This window comes from Callospermophilus lateralis, chromosome 12 (assembly GCF_048772815.1).
Source record: "Callospermophilus lateralis isolate mCalLat2 chromosome 12, mCalLat2.hap1, whole genome shotgun sequence".
Classification (NCBI taxonomy): domain Eukaryota; kingdom Metazoa; phylum Chordata; class Mammalia; order Rodentia; family Sciuridae; genus Callospermophilus; species Callospermophilus lateralis.
The window spans coordinates 75422873-75441230 of NC_135316.1; positions in this window are offsets into that span (position 1 = coordinate 75422873).

Here is an 18358-nt window from a genome sequence, read left to right on the forward strand (position 1 = left end):
ATCATGTTTGATCATTACACCCTCAGGGATCCTTCAGACCATAACCGCTTCTCAGACTGCCCTTATGTATATAATGGCCTTTACGGATTTGACAAATATTTCTCTCATGACGTCCACCTTTCTCACTAAATAATCTGATGAATTTATCATCATTTAGCATTTTCCTGGCTACTGATTCTAATATCTGGACCATCTGTGGGTCTGTTTTTAATGACAGTCTTTTCTCTTTAGATGACTCCCATTGTTCTATTGTTTTCAGTATTTCACAGTTTTTGTTTTTGTTGTGTGATGGTGTAAAACAACAACAGTGACTAAGGCAAATAATGAGTATGCCTATAAAATGGCATGACCCCTGTGTCGCCAGCTGACGAGATGAGCTGGGTTCAAAGGAGCTGGCTACAGCAATAAACTGAGAAAACGGCTAAGAAACCACACAAAACACAAACATGGTTTCTAAGGTAGAGGGCGGGACTGCTCTGTGACCCCAAGGGTCAGCTCGCTGGGCAGCACTGGAAAGAGAGCAAGTGAACACACCCAAACCTTCCTATTTATTGGGGAGAAGACATTCAATAGAATATTCCACCCAAATAAGGCAAGGGGTGGGGTTTCGAAGAGTGGAGGCTAGCTTGGTGATGTCTTGTGGTCAGCAAATTGATTGACATCTTGGCAAGTCACACTCATCTCAGGTGCTGTGTGGGATCACAGGGAGAGCCAGAGGAAAGGCACATTTGTGTGGCTCAGTCCAATCAGCACTCAATGCCAGACCAGCCCCCTCATAGACTCAAATGTGCTAGCTCAAAAAACACACACAGCCCATGGTGGCTCTCGACACCTCTGCCCTTCCAGCCCTCTGACTGGGAGACAGAGTCCCTTTGATTTAAGGGTGGACAGAGTCTGGGCTTCACTGCACCTTACTGGAATTCATTTCATGGCTGTTTTCAGTGTTTTAAAAGTGATGTTGGGACTTTTCTTTCAGTTATCTTAGAGCCCGACAGCCAGCAAGTCTCTAGAAATTTCTCTGATCTTCATATCCCAGCCCCCCACTTTTTTTAGTTGCAGGAGACCCCTTCATGCTTTGGAGCCTGGTCACCATCTTTGGGGGCTGCTGGGGCCTTGACTTTGCTCTGTGACTCTGCCTCCACATCTCAGAGCCTTCGGATGGCTCTTTTCATCGTGATGCCGTCTCAGCATTCAGTACCTGGCTACAGCATGCTGAGAAAAACACCTGGTGTGGCAGGGTGGGAAGGGCGGGAAGAACTTCTTTCCTTCTCCCAGCTTTGCCCCAACTTCTGCAGACCGCTGCCTTGCACTTGGTGAGAGCCCAGTGCTTCTCTCAGCTTTTCTGCCTCATCGTCCCTATTTGTTTCTTTATTTTTGGTACCAGAGATTGAACCCACTGAGCCACATCCCCAGTCCTTTTTATTTTTTTTATGATACTGGGTATTACTAAGTTGTGTAGGTCCTTACTAAGTTACTGAGGCTGGCTTTGAACCTACAGTCTTCATGCCCAGCACCCCCAAATCTGAACAAAGACTCACTCCTGCCTTGCTTCCAGTGTTCAGCAGTCTCCTTTCCTGTCCTCTGGGGACACATGGTGTACATACATCTACAGGGTCTCTCAGTCCACCTACCCTGGCACCAACTTGCAATGTGTGACTCCCCATGCGCTCAGTGGAGGCTGAGTGGGTATGGATTGTCCCACTGGAGCACCTTGGGATTCTAATCAATTATGCCAGCCCACATACAATCATTCCAAATTTGCTTAAATAAAGGGTGGTTTCTCCCTTCCCTTTCTGCAATCCTTCTCACACATACTAGGGAGGAAAACCCGTTTTCATGGAAAAAAGTTTGATCCTTTCTGAAATTTAGTTATTTCCTTTACATACATTTATGTGTGTATGTATGTATGTTGGTTGGTTGGTTGGTTGCTGGGTTGTCTGATGGATATAAAGGGTACAAATAAAACAACAAATAAAATTGTGGGTTTTGTAGTGTTTCTGGCCTGTTCTTGTTGAGATGCTCCACCACTTTCTGCATTTTATATAGGAATAAAGTCTTGTTCCCTCAGATTTTGTGCACTGTCCTCAGGTTATAGGTTGTGCATGTGTCACTAAGTTACCTTAAATGCATGTGAGTGCACACACACACACACACACACACACACATGCACACACTTATTTTTAAAAATGTTTGAGCAATGCTTCAAAGTTCTAAGTTCAACATCCATACCAAATGTGGAAGAGCTTAAACTTGCTTTGGTCTTCAAACCCCACCCCCTGCAAGATACTCACTTAATATGTTTATTTGACAAACATTTACTGCATACCTACTATGGGCTAACGATCATTTCGGGACAAGGAGATATGAGACAAGGGTCCCATGGAGCTTACGTTCTAGTGGACTTCTGGAAAAATGAAAGGATCCTGACTTAGCTGTGAGTGCTGCACAATATGCAAGTTCACTGCAGTCTAGAGTTTGAAACAGTCATTTCAGGAGCCAAATTATTAAGGATAATTTATTCCAGACCTCTGCTGAAATAAACAATGCTTCTGACTTCTATAAAGATGTGCAGCCAGTAGGGAGCTGACTGACTCAATCAGTTTTTAGCATTCTTTCAGCAAAATCAGAGCTCCACATGGAAAACCAAGCATTCATCGTCCTCTGTGCACATTTAGGCAGCCCTGGGGCCTCTGGCTAATGAGGAGATTACACTCTTCTCTGTGTATAATTTTTTCATCTGTGACAGATTTAATGTGGATAATAATGCTCAGTCAATAAGCAGTCCAGGATCACTTAACAGAAGTTCAAATGAGTCCTTCATCTGTAATTTTAAGAGGGCCATATGTATGACAGGGGAGGACAATGGGTGAAGAGCTGACCTAAATTCAGGACATCCTGAACGACCCTGTAGCCTTCATTTTTTCCACTTCACTCACTGAGGTTATGAACAATGGAAGAATGCATTTTATGGTAGATATAATTTGGGAATGACATTGAGAGCTTAAACCAAAGGATGATACTATTCATCTAAGACATGACATCATGTTTACTTATCCCATTTTAGGTTATTGACCAAAGCAGGGGTCAGCGAACTTTCTCTACCGGTCCATTTGGTAAATGAGTTAGGCTTTAGTTTCTGTGGCAACTACTCGACTCTGTGGCTGCAGAATAAAAGCATCCATAGACAGCAGGCAAGCAAATGAGTGTGGCTATGTTCCAACAAACTTTACTTACAGAAGCAAGTAGCAGTCTGCATTTAACCTTTGGGCCACAGTTTGTCAACCCTCAAAAGAGAGTTGGGAGCGTTGGAGCTGTAATTCAACTCTCCAGAAAATGTGTGTGGCTACAGGTAGAAATGGTGGCTGCCTTGGTTTGTGGGCAAAATATGACACTGTTATGAAGTATTTTAGACCTAGATGGTGGAATTTGTGAGTGAGCTTCATATTAGTGCAACACAACCTGCTCCTGGGTGTGGTTGGGAAAATAGATTCTCAACAGACTACTGCAGTGGTTAGGTCTCCTGGGCTTGGGGAAGAATTGATTAGATGAAGGCTACTTTAAAGCTACAGATGCTTTCAACACGACTCATTCATTCATCCAGTCTTGATGTTGCTCACATTGTGCTAGAAACCAGGAACACAAAGATAAATAGAAAATAATATCTGCACCCAAGGGCTCACAGTTTAGTGACAGAAGGTGATGAAAAATAGTTAAAGGTCTTTTAACATTCCATCGTAACATAAAGCACTCTGGGATAGGGAAAAAGAAGCTCTTGACTTTGCTGGAAGGTAATGGAAGTACTCCCCAGTAAGAGAAATGTTAAAGAGAAAAAGCAATATCTTTTCCTCACCCATCACAAGATTCATGGCTGAGACTCCTTCAGTAAGAGACAGATTAACCAAAGAAAAGCATACAAGTGTATTTAATGTAAGTTCTATATGATACAGGAGGCTTCAGAAAAGAAGACCCAGAGAAAAAGGTGAACTAAGAATTTTTATGGACAGTCATGCAGAATTCTAGAGGGAGCGCAACAGGGTAGGATCTAATGGTACTGAACTCAGGGCAATTTGATAAGGCCTATTTGTTCAGATTCTTTTTTGTGTCCCTGTGTCTTTAGAGATAGGGATTTTCCTCTCCTCCAGGTATGGGAAGGATACCACCAGAATGAGGGTCTCAGGACCTACTTTAAAGGAAAGTCAGATAATTCTTTTATGGCCTGCTTCAGAAGAGAAAGGTGTAATGGCACCCTCTTCTCCACAGAAAATCTTAACTAAGCTTCTCCAGAAATCTTCACCATAATTGGTTTTAAGATTATCAGTAAAAGAATCTCTACAAAAGAGTTCAATGTAGGTAAACTTCCTATTTTCCTGTTGCTCTATTTTACTTGGCCACTGGCCTGGAAGATATTAGCAATCCAGGTGCTAAACGCCCCCTTTACTAGTTTTTCACAAACATTTATCCAGTATAGTAGTTTGTAAAAAGTGTGTTTACAAATGCAAAATGTGATAAGAAAATTTTTTTTAAAAAGGCAAATCCTTTAACAAGGCCTCTGACCTTGAGCTGGGACTTCACAGAGATGTCTACATTTCTAAGATAAGAGAAGTTACCAATTGGGCTCCGTGGTCACAGCTGGCAGGGGGAGAAAAGAAAGGGGAGAAGAAGCTCTCCCCTTCTCAGGTGTTGTCCTTGAAGGGTTAACTTGCTCAAACCGTGAAAGAAAAAGCTGCTTTTATGTGAACTTCTGCAGACTGTGAACTTCTGAGCCCCTCCCCTTACACGATGGGTATAAAGTTCTGTAACTGCCTGAATTCGGGGTTCAGTGGAATTGATTGATTACAGCTAAAGCTCTGCCCTCTGAACCTGGCTGCAGCCAACTAAAATCAGCTTCCAGTTCCTATTCGGTGTCTTTTCTCGTCTGTTCCCTGCAATAGGAAAAGATCAGAAAGTTATCGCCTTGCCCTAACTGTGTCCTCAAATGCCAAGGTGCCATACTCTGAGTAGCATTATGGTTTGTGGATCTGAAATGTCCTTCAAAGTCTCGTGTGTTAGAAGCGGGGATTTGGGGAAGTGAGTGGATCCTGAGAGCTCTGACCTTTTCAGTGGGTTAATCCACTGATGGCTAAATGGCCTCCTGGGAGGTGGGACATAGATGGAGGAAGCAGATCACTGGGGCGTGCCCTGGAAGAGGCTTTATCTTCTCTCTGGCCTCTTTCTCCACTCGAACCCCCACTTCCTGGCTGCCCTGAGCTGAGAAGCTTTCCTCCACTATGCCCTTCCACCATGACCTACCTCACCTCGGGTTCAAAAACGAAGCGAGCCAACCATGGAGTGAAACCTCTTGAAACTGTTGGTCAAAATTAATATTTTCTCTTCTAAGCTGTCCTTGTCAGGTATTTGGGGCGCAGCAGTGAAAAGCTGACTAACACATGGACCATGTCCTGAGTGCCATCAGACCTCAGAGCCAGGGAGCCAGCCAGGGGTGTGAAGGTGTGGGATAAAGCCTTCTGGGCCTGAGCTTATAGTAACCTGTGAAGTTCTTAAATACCCTTATTTTAAGTTTCCTCACTTATAAAGTCAGAATAATTAATAATAATAATAATAACTATTCTATTCTGCCTTTACCCAAAATTATTAGGTAGGATCAAAAGAAGCACTGTGTATAAAATAAACCTGCCTGATATGTAGGAAAAGAATATCCTTTAATAGTACAAAAAACTCCTACTGGGGGTCACCAGGCAGTCTCAGTGATGGAGAATATGGTCTGTCTTTTCCAAGAATATTCCGTGTCTCTGGGGACCTTCAGGCCTTTCTTCTCCTGGCATGCTACCCTCCTGCCCTCCATGCCAGGAACCCCCAGCATGCTTCAAGCTTACTCCCGGACTCAGCTCCTTTCTTGCAGGCTTTGCTGAGTCTCTTGGGTGGAGTTTGTGGACCGCTATTGCACACAGCTTTCTCTGGCCATTGCTTTTGGTGTCTTTCACCCTTAAGCCAGGAGCATTGTCTGATATACCCTTTCCTCCCACAGGACATGACAAAATCAGTGAGCTTGCAGTAGGTAAGGGCTGTGGAGTAGTATGATAATCCCCGAGCAGCTTTTGCCTGCTCTCAAGGGCCAAGTGGGCACATCATTTTGGGTTCTGCAATGTCAAAGTGAAAGCTAAAAATATGGTATTGTAGGGAGTATTTACACCATAGAAGTCAGCAATGGCTACAAATCCCACCTCCTCCTGCCACCAACTGGTAACATTTACCAGCACACCATGTACCAAAGGGGAAAAGTGAACCCAATTCCTAACACACAAGTCACAGCCAATAGAGCTCCATGAAGGAGGGTGAATTAAGCTTTATAAAGGGTGCCCATATTCCAATTAGATCTTTATAAGCTATATGAATATGAAAAAGCCACCAGACCTTTCCACTGTCAGTGACCTCCTGTTTTCATCAAGTGTATCACAAAGGAGATAGATGTACATTATTGTCAGAGTATTACAAAAAAATAATAATTTAAAAATTCTTCCCAGTGACTCAAGAGGCTGAACCCAGGAGGTGGAAGCAGGAGGATCACCAGTTCAAAGCCAGCCTCAGCAAAAGCAAGGCACTAAGCAACTCAGTGAGACCCTGTCTCTACATAAAATACAAAATAGGGCTGGGGATGTGGCTCTGTGGTTGAGTGCCCTTGAGTTCCCCGGTAGCTCCCCAAAAAACAGAAAAAAATTCTTTCAGCGTATGTTTGAGGGGGCATATAAAGACCTGACAAAACTTTTAAATTACATAATTAGTTATGAGGGAAATGTGATTGTAAGGCCTTAGTTTTTACATTTCAGCATTCATGATATTGGACATTTTTTTCTCAATTTTAGTACAAAAGAGATTTTGTTTTAGACAAAGAGGAAGTGAGAGCTGATACAATCTCATCTTGGTGCAAATGGCTGTATAAGGAGGCAGGGACCATGATGAGCACCCAGGGGTCAAAAAGAGAGTGGTTGAAGTGAAATGATCCACAGTCTTTTCCATTTCCACTCTTTTTTAATCCTTTTTTTTTTAAGAATTTTTTATTATTTATTTATTTTATTTATTTTTGTTTTTACCAGGGATTGGACCCAGGGGCACTTCAGCACTAAGCCACATCCCCAGCCCTTTTTATATTTTATTTAGAGACAGGGTCTCACTGAGTTGCTTAGGGCCTTGCCAAGTTGCTGAGGCTGGCTTTGAACTTGAGATCCTCCTGCCTCAGCATACAGAGCCTCTGGGATTACAGGCATGGGCCTGTACCTGGCTTAATCCGTTTTCTTAAGGTCAGTTTCATTACATAAAACACTATAAAGAGATTTCTTTTCTAAATTAAAGAATAGGATTAATTAAATCTTTTGCTCTACTTACATGAATAAACTTAAATTTTTATTTTCAAAATACTTGCCTATAATCTCTTAGTAATAGGCCCAGTTCTCTGGGTAGGGGAGTATGGGTTGGGGAAGGTTGTATGCATTTGTCCCCTTGGTTTTGTCTTTGCAGGTTGGATCTTGGTTGGAGCCCATAGGACTCTTAAAATATTTTCAGACTATAATCCCAGTGACTTAGGAGGCTGAGGTAGGAGGATTGCCAGATTTGAGGTCAGCCTCAGCAACTTAGCAAGGCCCTAAGCAACTTAGTGAGTCCCTGTCTCTAAAAAAAAAAACAAAACAAAAAAAAAAAAAACTAAAGGGCTGGGAATGTGGCTCAGTGAGAAACATCCCTAATTTAGAGAAATCACTCACACTGTAAAAGAAATGAGAGTAAATGAAGGCAAAAGAGGACAAGGAAAAGAGAGCCAAGAAGAGGAAAGATAAAACAGAGGGGCTGTGGTTTTGACACACAAAGCCTGAAAAACAGGAAATGAAAACAGAAAAAGAAATAAAATGTTAAAAGCTATGAAACAAAGTAATGAGAGAAATAAAGTCTTAGATATGAAAAAAATGTGTAATTATAACATTAATTATAACAGAATTATCAGAGGCACTGACTCTTCACTAGGGCCTGCAGATGCCCAGAGGATAACTAAAAGCAGGATGAAGTTTAGCATCTCTGCCTTCATCTTGTATCTGTCTCCTTTATTACCTTAAACGGATTCCTGCTCAGCTCTGAATGTAGACATCGTCACTTGAGGAATGCAATATGAGGTTTATTAGCCCTAAATTTAACTAACCTAACTCATCCCTCTTGAAGACTGAGATAAGAGTAACTACATCATTTTCAAAAATTTACAGGGACATCCAGCTGCCAGCCTTTACAACATCACATCCTAGTGCAAACTCTCTTTGGGTACCTGCAAGCCTCCAGTCATTGCCCTAAACGTCCAGTACCTTGGATTTCAGGAACAGTGCAGTCTCACAGGCATATCATCCCTTGATGAGATCACAACCCTAATGGAGCCGTGATCCCCGGACGGAACCGAGGCAGCCCCCAGGAGGCAGGAGCAATCATCTGTGGGAACCAGATTGGCTCCTCAAGTGAAAAGGGCTTCTCCAGAGCCACCTCACAGGCCCAGCCCTGAAATAATAATGGACCAGATTGTAGTCCAACCAGGATGACTCACTCTACCAGCTCTGCAAACCCCTCAGTCATGCCAGCCCCCGACTCTTGCCTTTGTTCTCCTTTTCTATAAAGCCTCAAAGTTTTTCTCAGTACTTTGAAGACAGCTCTTTAGTCACTGAGCCCCTATATCTGTCCTTTCCCACATTGCCACGCGGATTAAAGCTTCTTTCCTGCCCTTCATTACTGCCTGTCTCTTTGATTGGCATATTCGGACTGGTGACAGAGCCTGGTCTTTTGGAACCTTCTGAGCAAGGGCTTTCATCCCCAAACCACTGTAACATATTTGATAACAACAGAAGAGTGACCCTAGCCTCCTGAAACCCCTCAATTGTGCCAAAGGGAGACTTGGCCTAAGGGTTCTCATGGTCATTGACATCTATGAAATAAGGATAGCTGCTATCAATTCTGAAATGATGAAAAATAACCTTGTAAAGGAGAGAGTTGGATCTAACACTGGCCAGTATGAGTCAGACACATTCACTTCATTAAAGTGCCCTGCAAGGGTGAGTTGGCTTTTTAGATTCTATGAGCCCATCAGAATTCTGTCTCCGCTTGGACTGTCCGACTGGATGGTGTTGCTACCAAAGCCTTACAAATATGGTTTATATAGAGAAATCGATGATGTTAAGAAAGCAATTTTTTTCTAAGAAACATTTCAGAGAGCAGTAACATAAAATGGTGAACACGCCAAAGATATGAAAAATAAAGACTATTATTACAAGATGCAATAGATCTGGATGTTTGCTTTTATGTGACAGATGTTTTTAAGCAAAGTCCAACACTGGCAGTTAGGATACACTTCTGATTTTAATTTGTGTTCTATCCCCTTTCTATATTGATATCTGCTTGCCACATCTGCAAAGGCTCTGGAACCTGAATTTGACAGGGGGAAAGTGAAGAGCCTGCTTTTGGAGGGCTTCCATTAAGTCCACGTAACAGACTGTTAACAAAAATCTTAAATAGCTATTCTAATCATCAACGGCAATCTTACACAAATTAAATTAGACCCAAAGGGCCCCATTAACTTTAAAATGCCTTACAGGCATGTAACATAAATTGAATGCCCCCACCCCTTGGAATAGAAATAGAGGATTGTTCAGTGTGAGTCAGATGCACAGTTAGAAAGAAAAAAAAAAAAAAAAAGTTAGCCTGCCTGTTGGATTCATCCTGGCATGGAGACAGGGTTTCATTTTCTTTATCGGGAAACCACACTTCTGTGAGTAGAAATTCAGTTAGACCATGGCCAGGCCTACTTGTTTACATGCAAAGAGGCAGGGTTTTCACAGATGGGATAGATCCCCTAATAGGCTCAAGTAATTCGTATTATTTAAAGAAAGGAGCCATATGTAAACTGGCATTAACATTAAAATAATGTCATAGCAGAGGGAAAGGTTCAACTAGAATTTCTCAATTCAAACCCACTCATCAAGAAATAGGTTAGATGCATGATTTAAAGTGTGATTATCCCATGAATCAAGGCAAGATGCTTTTACAAATGTCTGCCTTTTGAGAAGCTACCTCTTATTCCACAGATCTAAGGAAGATTCAACTTCATCAAATCACCAAGGATGGAACTTGATTAGTTTAAACTAAAGGCCAGTCTCAATTCACTGAGATTAGGGCAAGGGTGGGCACTTTATCAGAGATGATACAGACACAATAGGAAAGATGGTGGAATGAGAAGGATATCATTAGCCTAGGTGCACATATGATTGCACAAATGGTGTGATTCTACATTGGGTACAGTCAGAGAAATGAAAAATTGTATACAATGAATCAAAATGCATTCTAATGCCATGAATAGCTAATTAGAACAAGTTAAAAAAAAAAAAAGACTCAAGGGCTGAGGGTGTCGCTCAGTGGTAGAGCTCTTGCCTAGCATGCATGAGGCCCTGGGTTCAATCCTCAGCACAGGAGAAATTAAAAAAGGAAGATTTATATTTCATGTAAACCAGGAAGGATGACGCTCCCATTGCTACTGGCAGTTACACTGGGAGCACAAGAAGACCTCTGGAATCCAGTTTGTATATATAAACATTTTCATTGCTGATCTCAGCTTGAGTCAAGGATTTTAATTCCTTGCAGTTGAAATTAGCCAACTAATTTTAGTGATTTCATGAGCAACGTATATTCCAATGTCTCTGAATTTTCCCTCAAATTCAGCCATTTGTCCACAAGGACTAGCCCAGAACAGGCTCTCAGTAATGGACAACATATGCATATGTTCACTAGCGCTGGGGAACCGTGCTTGACCCAAGCACACGTGCTCCACTCTCTTAGAACGGGTTATTTTCCAAGAGAAGTCTAGCTTCATGCCACTTAACTTTGCCTATCAAATAGGCCCTGATGTGCCCTAAAGTGCCAGGCTGGGATCAAGCTAGAACCCAGATTCATGAAGAAATGTGCTTTTATTTGTGTTTAAGCAAGTCAATTTTTTAAAAAATCCAGCTTAATCCCCTAGAATGGGGATGTGACTTGACCAAGGAAAGAATGGACTGAAGACAGGGACAGGAAGAGCCCAAGGTTCTGTGCTCAGTCTACTGCCCTGGTCCACTGAGGCCACAGGCTCCATTGCAGTACCCTCTCCCAGTAGTGTGTGAACATTATATAAGCATTGTATTGGGATTTGGAATTAAGCTGTTACTATTCCATAGTTTAGAGTTATCACTACTATACTATCCGTGGTTCCCTTATGTGTTTCTAACTATTTCATGTGTGTGGATCTTCTTAAACTGGGATTATAAGCTTTTTAAGAATAAGCAATACTAATTTTTCTTTCTTATATTCATTCTACGGAGCATTTTTGTGCAGCATGGAAATTCAAAGCTCCCTTATAAATGCTTATCAATTGGTGAATAGAAATAACTGGAATACAGGTGAAAGGGGGCCCTTCCCTGCATCCCTGCCCTCCCCACGCCTTTGTTGCCACTGGGTACCACTTGCTGCTCACATTGGATGGGCTCTGGAGGACTGAGCACTAGGCTTTCTTGGTCTCTTCCATGGCTTGCTTTCTGTCTTGCTGTAGCTTCAGAGCAGAACAGCAATGACCTTCATACTCATAGAGTGGGAAGACGGAATCTCAAACTTCAAAGCACATCCATGATACTTCTAGTTCCAAGTAGGATAGGACCTATACTGACTCAGCAGAATTCTTGTTCTCTCAAGTCTCCAGGCAGCGCCAAGCATCTTGTGCACACAGTTAGTTTTAATGTCTAATCTAAATGTCTCTGGCTGCAACTCAAGACTCTTCCCTTTATTACAACCCTGAGTGAAAACAAAAACTAGGGCTTTCTTTGCTGAAAATCATGTCCTCATCACACAACTGTTCTTTTAAAAATATATTGACCAGCTTGTTTTCTTTACCAAGTTAAAGATGTGGTGTCATTTTTTATATCTGGCCTCAGTTTTAAAATAAGTGGCCATCTGTGGTGCTGATTATAAAGAGGCCAGTCCTTTAAACCTTCAAACATACAGAACATACAGAGAAATTTTGGCATATTTGCTTTGAATATTTTATTTTTTAAAATAAAGATATTATAGGGCTGGGGATATAGCTCAGTTGGTAGAGTGCTTGCCATGCATGCACAAGGCCCTGGGTTCAATCCCCAAAACCTCACACAAAGAGAAGATATTATAGATATAGGTGATACTGCCTTCATACCATTGCATGTTCCTCCTCCTCAAAGATAATGACTATTCTGGTGAAGCTAGGTGCATATTCTTCCTGGCTAGTTTTAAAATTACACGTACACACACACGTTTATAATATACATCAATCATATACACACGTGACATGTACATGTCTGTTCTTATTGACATGCATTGCTCATTGTTATCATATCAATAAGCTTATTGATTATTAACATCATTGTTTATTACTTATCAATACATGTGCATATGATTATGTATGTATATGATATATACATATATTATTCATAGACTATATATTCATATGTTCCACTTATACTATGTACTATTTTTGAGTGTTCATATTCTTTTCTACTAAATATGTATCTCTCTAAAATTTACTTATGTGTTGGAGTCCTCCTGACTCACTGGAATAGAGTGCCCAGCCGTCTCTGCCTGATTCTGGACCAACAGGCTCACAGAACTGCCATGCCAGCCCCAATTGACTGTGTTTCCTCTCCATTGACGGTCTATGAAGATGTTCCTGTGCTTGATAATGGGAGATATGTGCCTTTTCAACTTTTATGTCACGTCTACAAACGTTGCTTGTATGGATTACTGTGGGTAGGCAATCTTGAGCTGGCATGTCCTTTGTTTTGAATTGCCAAGAGGGAATGAAAGGAATGGTCTAATTTAGTCCTTCATTTAACAACTAGTAGGAACTTGGGCATTGAAGATGGGAGAGTCAAGGAATTATTGCCTCATTAAGATGAGCTGAGAATTGGTGGAATATCAACAAAATCTTGATGGTCGGGGAATTCTTGTTTGAACTTCACAGGTTGTATTTTGAAGGTTCAAAACCTTTGAATAAAGTAATCTTTATAAGCAAAAATAAATGATAACTTTAATTATGCATATTTTTCCTTTTATAATTATTCTGAAGCAATTATTAGATTTCAAAAAATTATGTATGTCCTATGAACAAGAATGTACTGAGCTTTGATTATGTGCCAGTCACTGTATAAGGAGAAAAAACTCAAGATATTCAGGGTCCTGTCCTTGTGGAGCTTATAGAAATTAACTAAATACGTGATCACAGGGCAGCTTTGCATAGCTAGGATAAGTGTTCCTCAGACCCTTCTTTCCATTTGTTTCCAGTCATAGACCTTACCATGTCTTCTTCCAGTCTGTGGTTATGTTTTAGCTGACGTGGCATAATTTATATATTTTTAAAAATTTTTTGATGTACTCAAATTCACCAATCTTCTACAGCTTTTTTCTTTTTGAGCCTTGTTTTAAATTCACAAAAAGCTACATTTGTACCTCCTTCAGGCTCTCACTGAGCATGTCACCTTCTCCCCAGCTGCCATCATTCTGTGGTTCAGAGCAGCATCCCAGGTCAGGATACTTACCACAATTATTTACTTTTAAAAGTCTATTATCCCAACTACACTACGAGATCTACATGGAGCCTGTCTATTTTACTTTGTTTCTCGTCTTTGCCGTCCTCAGCCCCTACACAATGCCTTGCTCATAGCTGAAACTTAGCAAATATTTACTGAGTGAATCTGAATAAGTGAACTATTAAGAGAAGACCTAAAAGGGAGAAGGGCATGCAGTGGGACCAATCTGTGCTAAGTCCTTGAGGGTGGGAGGGATGTGGCACAGTGACCAAGTGGCTGCAGGCATCTACTCTATTTGTGATGACCGAGAATGCCAAATTGAGGATTTCTTTTTCTTTTTCTTCCTTCCTTCCTTCCTTCCTTCCTTCCTTCCTTCCTTCCTTCCTTCCTTCCTTCCTTCCTTCCTTCCTTCCTTCCTTCCTTTCTATCAGGAATTGAACCCAGAGGCACTTAACCACTGAGTCAAATCCCCAGCGCTTTTCATTTTTATCATTGAGACAGGATGTCACTAAGTTGTGTAGGGTCTTGTTAAGTTGCTGAGGCTGGCTTTGAATTTGAGTTCCTCCTACCTCAGCCTCCCAAGCTGCTGGGACAAACTGAAGATTTTTCAATTTTACTTGGAAGGTGGCTGGAAGCCTCTGAAGGGGTTAAAGCAAAGATGTAACTACTATCTCCATTTTTCATTTTTAAAATGCTGTCCAATATGGGTAGCCACTAGTTCCATATGGGTATTCAAATTCAAATTAATTGAAAATAAACTAAAGTGAACAATTCCTTTCTTGGTCACAAGCATGTACATTTCAAGTGTTCAAAAGCTCCCAGGTGGCTAGTGGCTCCCTTACTAAGAGACAGCCCAGATTACAGAGAATTTCCATCACTGCAGAAAGATCCCATAGAGAACAGTAGGCACTGAGGCTGTGTAGAAAGTGGGTTGAAAGGATGATTCAGTGTATCATATGTAACACTTAAAACCATCCAGTGGCAAATCTAAGAATATTTTGCAGCAACAAAAAAATAAAATAAAAAAATTTAAAAAACCTTTAAAGCTGTAATCTAGCTGAAAATAAATGCTGAGTTTTGAAAGGGCAGTTTAACAGTTCAGGAAAGTACCCATTCTAGTAAACTCGTAAAACTGTGCTTCTCTCTAACATTTCTTTCTAAATTATTTTATTTTATGTTTTAGTTGCTGATGGACCTTTATTTTATTTATTTTATTTTATATGTGGTGCTGAGAATCGAACCCAGTGCCTCACACATGCTAGGCAAGTGCTCTACCACTGAACCACCACACCAGCCCCTGCTCTCAAACATTTTTAAAAACTCTCAGAACATTTTGAGATGCAGTTCTAAAATTTGCACTGTTTTCTAAAAGCAAATATATCTAGAGACTGGTCTGCAGATAATGAAGAAAAATCTACTTGCAAATTTACTCATTAAGGTCATGTCAATGCTTTAATGAACACATCAAACATTTGTTTATTTGTAGTAAAATCTCTGGCTGACTACCATAAATATTGGCTGTCTGTCAGAAATGATGTACCCAGATTTCACATGTTTTACATTTTCTAATAGTGACCCAGCCCACACAATATCTTTATATAATGACAGCTGTCGTGAAAGTGGGATATCTTATAATACACATTGGATTTTGATTAATGAACTAATGGTGGTTCCCTATTTAAAGTCATTGGCCCCTACATGGTTTTTAGCCAAAGCACACTCAGAGTTGACAATGATTTTGATTATATTATCCACGTGTTAGGGCGTAGCCAAAATGACCACATTGCTTGTGGCAATGCTTTTTAAACGGCAGATCACAACCCATTACTAGATTGTGAAATCAATTTAGTCAATTTTATTAGCATTGAATAAAGGAAAGAAACTAATAGATTAGAACAGCCCCCAAAATACCAGACTACATTGAACACAATGTGTAGATACTGGTGTGTGAAATCTCTGTTTTAATCCTGTGTGTCTTTTGAGGGACTTCTGAGTCTGCTGGAAGATGTACTTTTTATTGTGTTCTACAGTGAAAATATTTTGAGAAACACAGGGCTTCCTTTGGGTGTTTCGTTGAAACTAAAATAGTTTTTTTTTTCCCCTCTTGGCCACATAATGTTCAAAGTGATTTTTTTTTCAATAAATGATTATGCTCCTTTGCCCCTCCCTAGTCAGCCCATGATGGGTCCCATTTTAGTCCCATTGATGGGTACTAGGTCCTCACTTCTCCAGGCTCACCTCTTGCTCATTCCACAGCCTCCTTAGCTGACCTTGAACATACAAAGAAAGCAGCACCCACAGAGGCCTTGCTCTTGCTCTTCCCTCTATGAACACCCTTCCTTCTGACATTCACATGTCTGACTCTTTCCTTCCTTCATGTCTTTGCTCAGTGTTACCTTCTGTTTGGGGCCCATGCTGATCATGTTACAATATTTAAAATTATAACCTTCCTCATACACATGAACCCCCCCCCATTTCCTGTTGTATTTTTTTGATTGCACACCACTAACCACCTTCACCATCCTCCAGAATTTATGTATTGTGTGGATTGTTTCTCTCTCTCTCTCTCTCTCTCTCTCTCTCTCTCTCTCTCTACTGGATGCAAAATCCTGGAGGGTAGGTATCATATTTAGTTTACTGACTTAACCCAAGCCACCAGAACAGTGTCTGGCACAGACTAGGTGCCAATTCAGATTGGCCTAAATCATGAGGAAGAGAAAAGAGAGAGGGGGATAAGTGGGGGGCGGGGAGACACACGTAAGTATTAAATACAAATTAATGGAATGTTCATTTTGCATTCTTAGGGTGTTTCCTGTCTTTTATCAAAAAACTTCAAACTCTTCTTGAAAGTAGCTCCTCTATATTGCACTTTTGTCCTTCCAGGGCCCAATCTTCATCTGGCTGTATAAGACTAGAGCAAGATCTTCAATCAATTCCTCTTAGGAAATTATCCTTGAGGAGTGCATTGAAAGTTAAAAAAATGGTTACAATTTATAGTCTTAATACAGTGAACCTAGGCAAAATCAGCAAAACATGTGCCTCTGCTGAACTTATTTATCTAATATAGAAAAGGAAATAGTAAAGGAGTTCAGAAGATAAATCTTGGGTTGGTTGGTTTATAACATGAAACTAAGGGAGAAAAGTAACAGCATCCATGTAATGGGCCTGGATTCTCCCCCTCACCCGCCGTCGGAGCTAACCAGTTTGGTGAATACAGTAAGCAGTTGGGTTGGCTCTGCTCCTAAGGAGGAGGACCATGTGCTTGGACATCTCATTTATTTTCCACTTGAAAATTTCCACTTGTTTAGAGAGAGAAGCTGCTCCCTGCAACTAAATGTCTATACTTGCCGAGGTTGGCCTTGAACTTGTGACCCTCCTGTCTCAATCTCCCTAGTTGCTGGGATTACAGGCATGTACCACCACACCTGGTTTAATGTCGTCTATAGTGACTTTGTGTGAGACCTTCACAAAAGGTAGCTTGGGCCAGACTTTGTTAGGAGGAGCACTATGAAGTAGTTTCTGGTTTTGAATGAGAATTAGATTATTACAGAATAAATCACTTCTGGAAAATTGGTAGAAAATCACTTTTGAGTTGTATGGCTGCTGTAGGAATGTCATTTGTAGGATGGATCGTGACACATCTGATGTTAGAAGTTGGAAAAAAAAGGAGGCAATTTCAAGAAGATGGATATCATATTAATGTCAAAAAAATGGAAAGACTCACAGAAGCTCAGCAGGCATGTCTAAAGATGTAACCCTTCCTTTTAATAGTGCCTTAATCTATGCTCATTTATTTAACATACTGTTAGAATTACATGAAAAACTGAAAGCAATATATTTTTCCTTTCTCCATAAATTTATACTTCCTTTCCCCCAGTCTGTGCTGATAGTCTGAGTAATTTGAACATAAATTCAACTGTAAGAAGTTCCCTTTAGCTCAGTGTTTAATTCTGAATATTGCACCACAGTTTGCTCATATTCTTCTTCCTCCTCCTCTTCTTCTCTTTTTCTTTCTTCTCCTTTTCAAATCTTGAGATGCATTTGAGAAACCTGCCTGATTGGGATCACAAAGAAGACAACAAAGAGTTTGTGTCATTAGAGGCCTGTCACTTTTTAGTTAATTGAGTCACAATTTAGTTTATTGTTGCCAAAGCTATGAAATAAATATCGTGCTGAAGTCCAGTGCAATTCTTCCACATTTTAACTATTAAATCATTTTTAAATCTCTTTGGTTTCTTCCCAACTCCAGCAACAAAGGATGCTTGATTTGTTACACATTCTTCACCTCTGGTATGATCTTAATAAGAAATACTTATGTTATTCATTTGCTCTGGGCTTGAAGTTTTGATAAAGACATAAAAAAAGTATGTTTCATGTTCATGCTAAAAAATAGAAAAATCATAAGAACTTTTAAGGATAATCCTTTTATTAATTGAATTACATTCACAAAGACTTAGAGCTATTTGATGAGCTAATGAAGTTTTTAGGCTTGTTGCTCTTGCGTAATCAAATTACAAGAGTCAACATGAAATTGGCTATTATCCTGTAGAAGTCACAATAATTCCTCTTTAAATATTTAACCAATATTTCTTATTTTTGCTTTGAACAAGACATTGTGAAACTCTCACATTACTGGAAAATGTTTTCATTTTTGACACTACATTAGTCATATTTAACAGTTATAATTCCTGTTCTCAGATGCTCTGTTATAATGGGTTAATAAAATATTGTGTCTTACTAGTATTTGAAGAGTATTT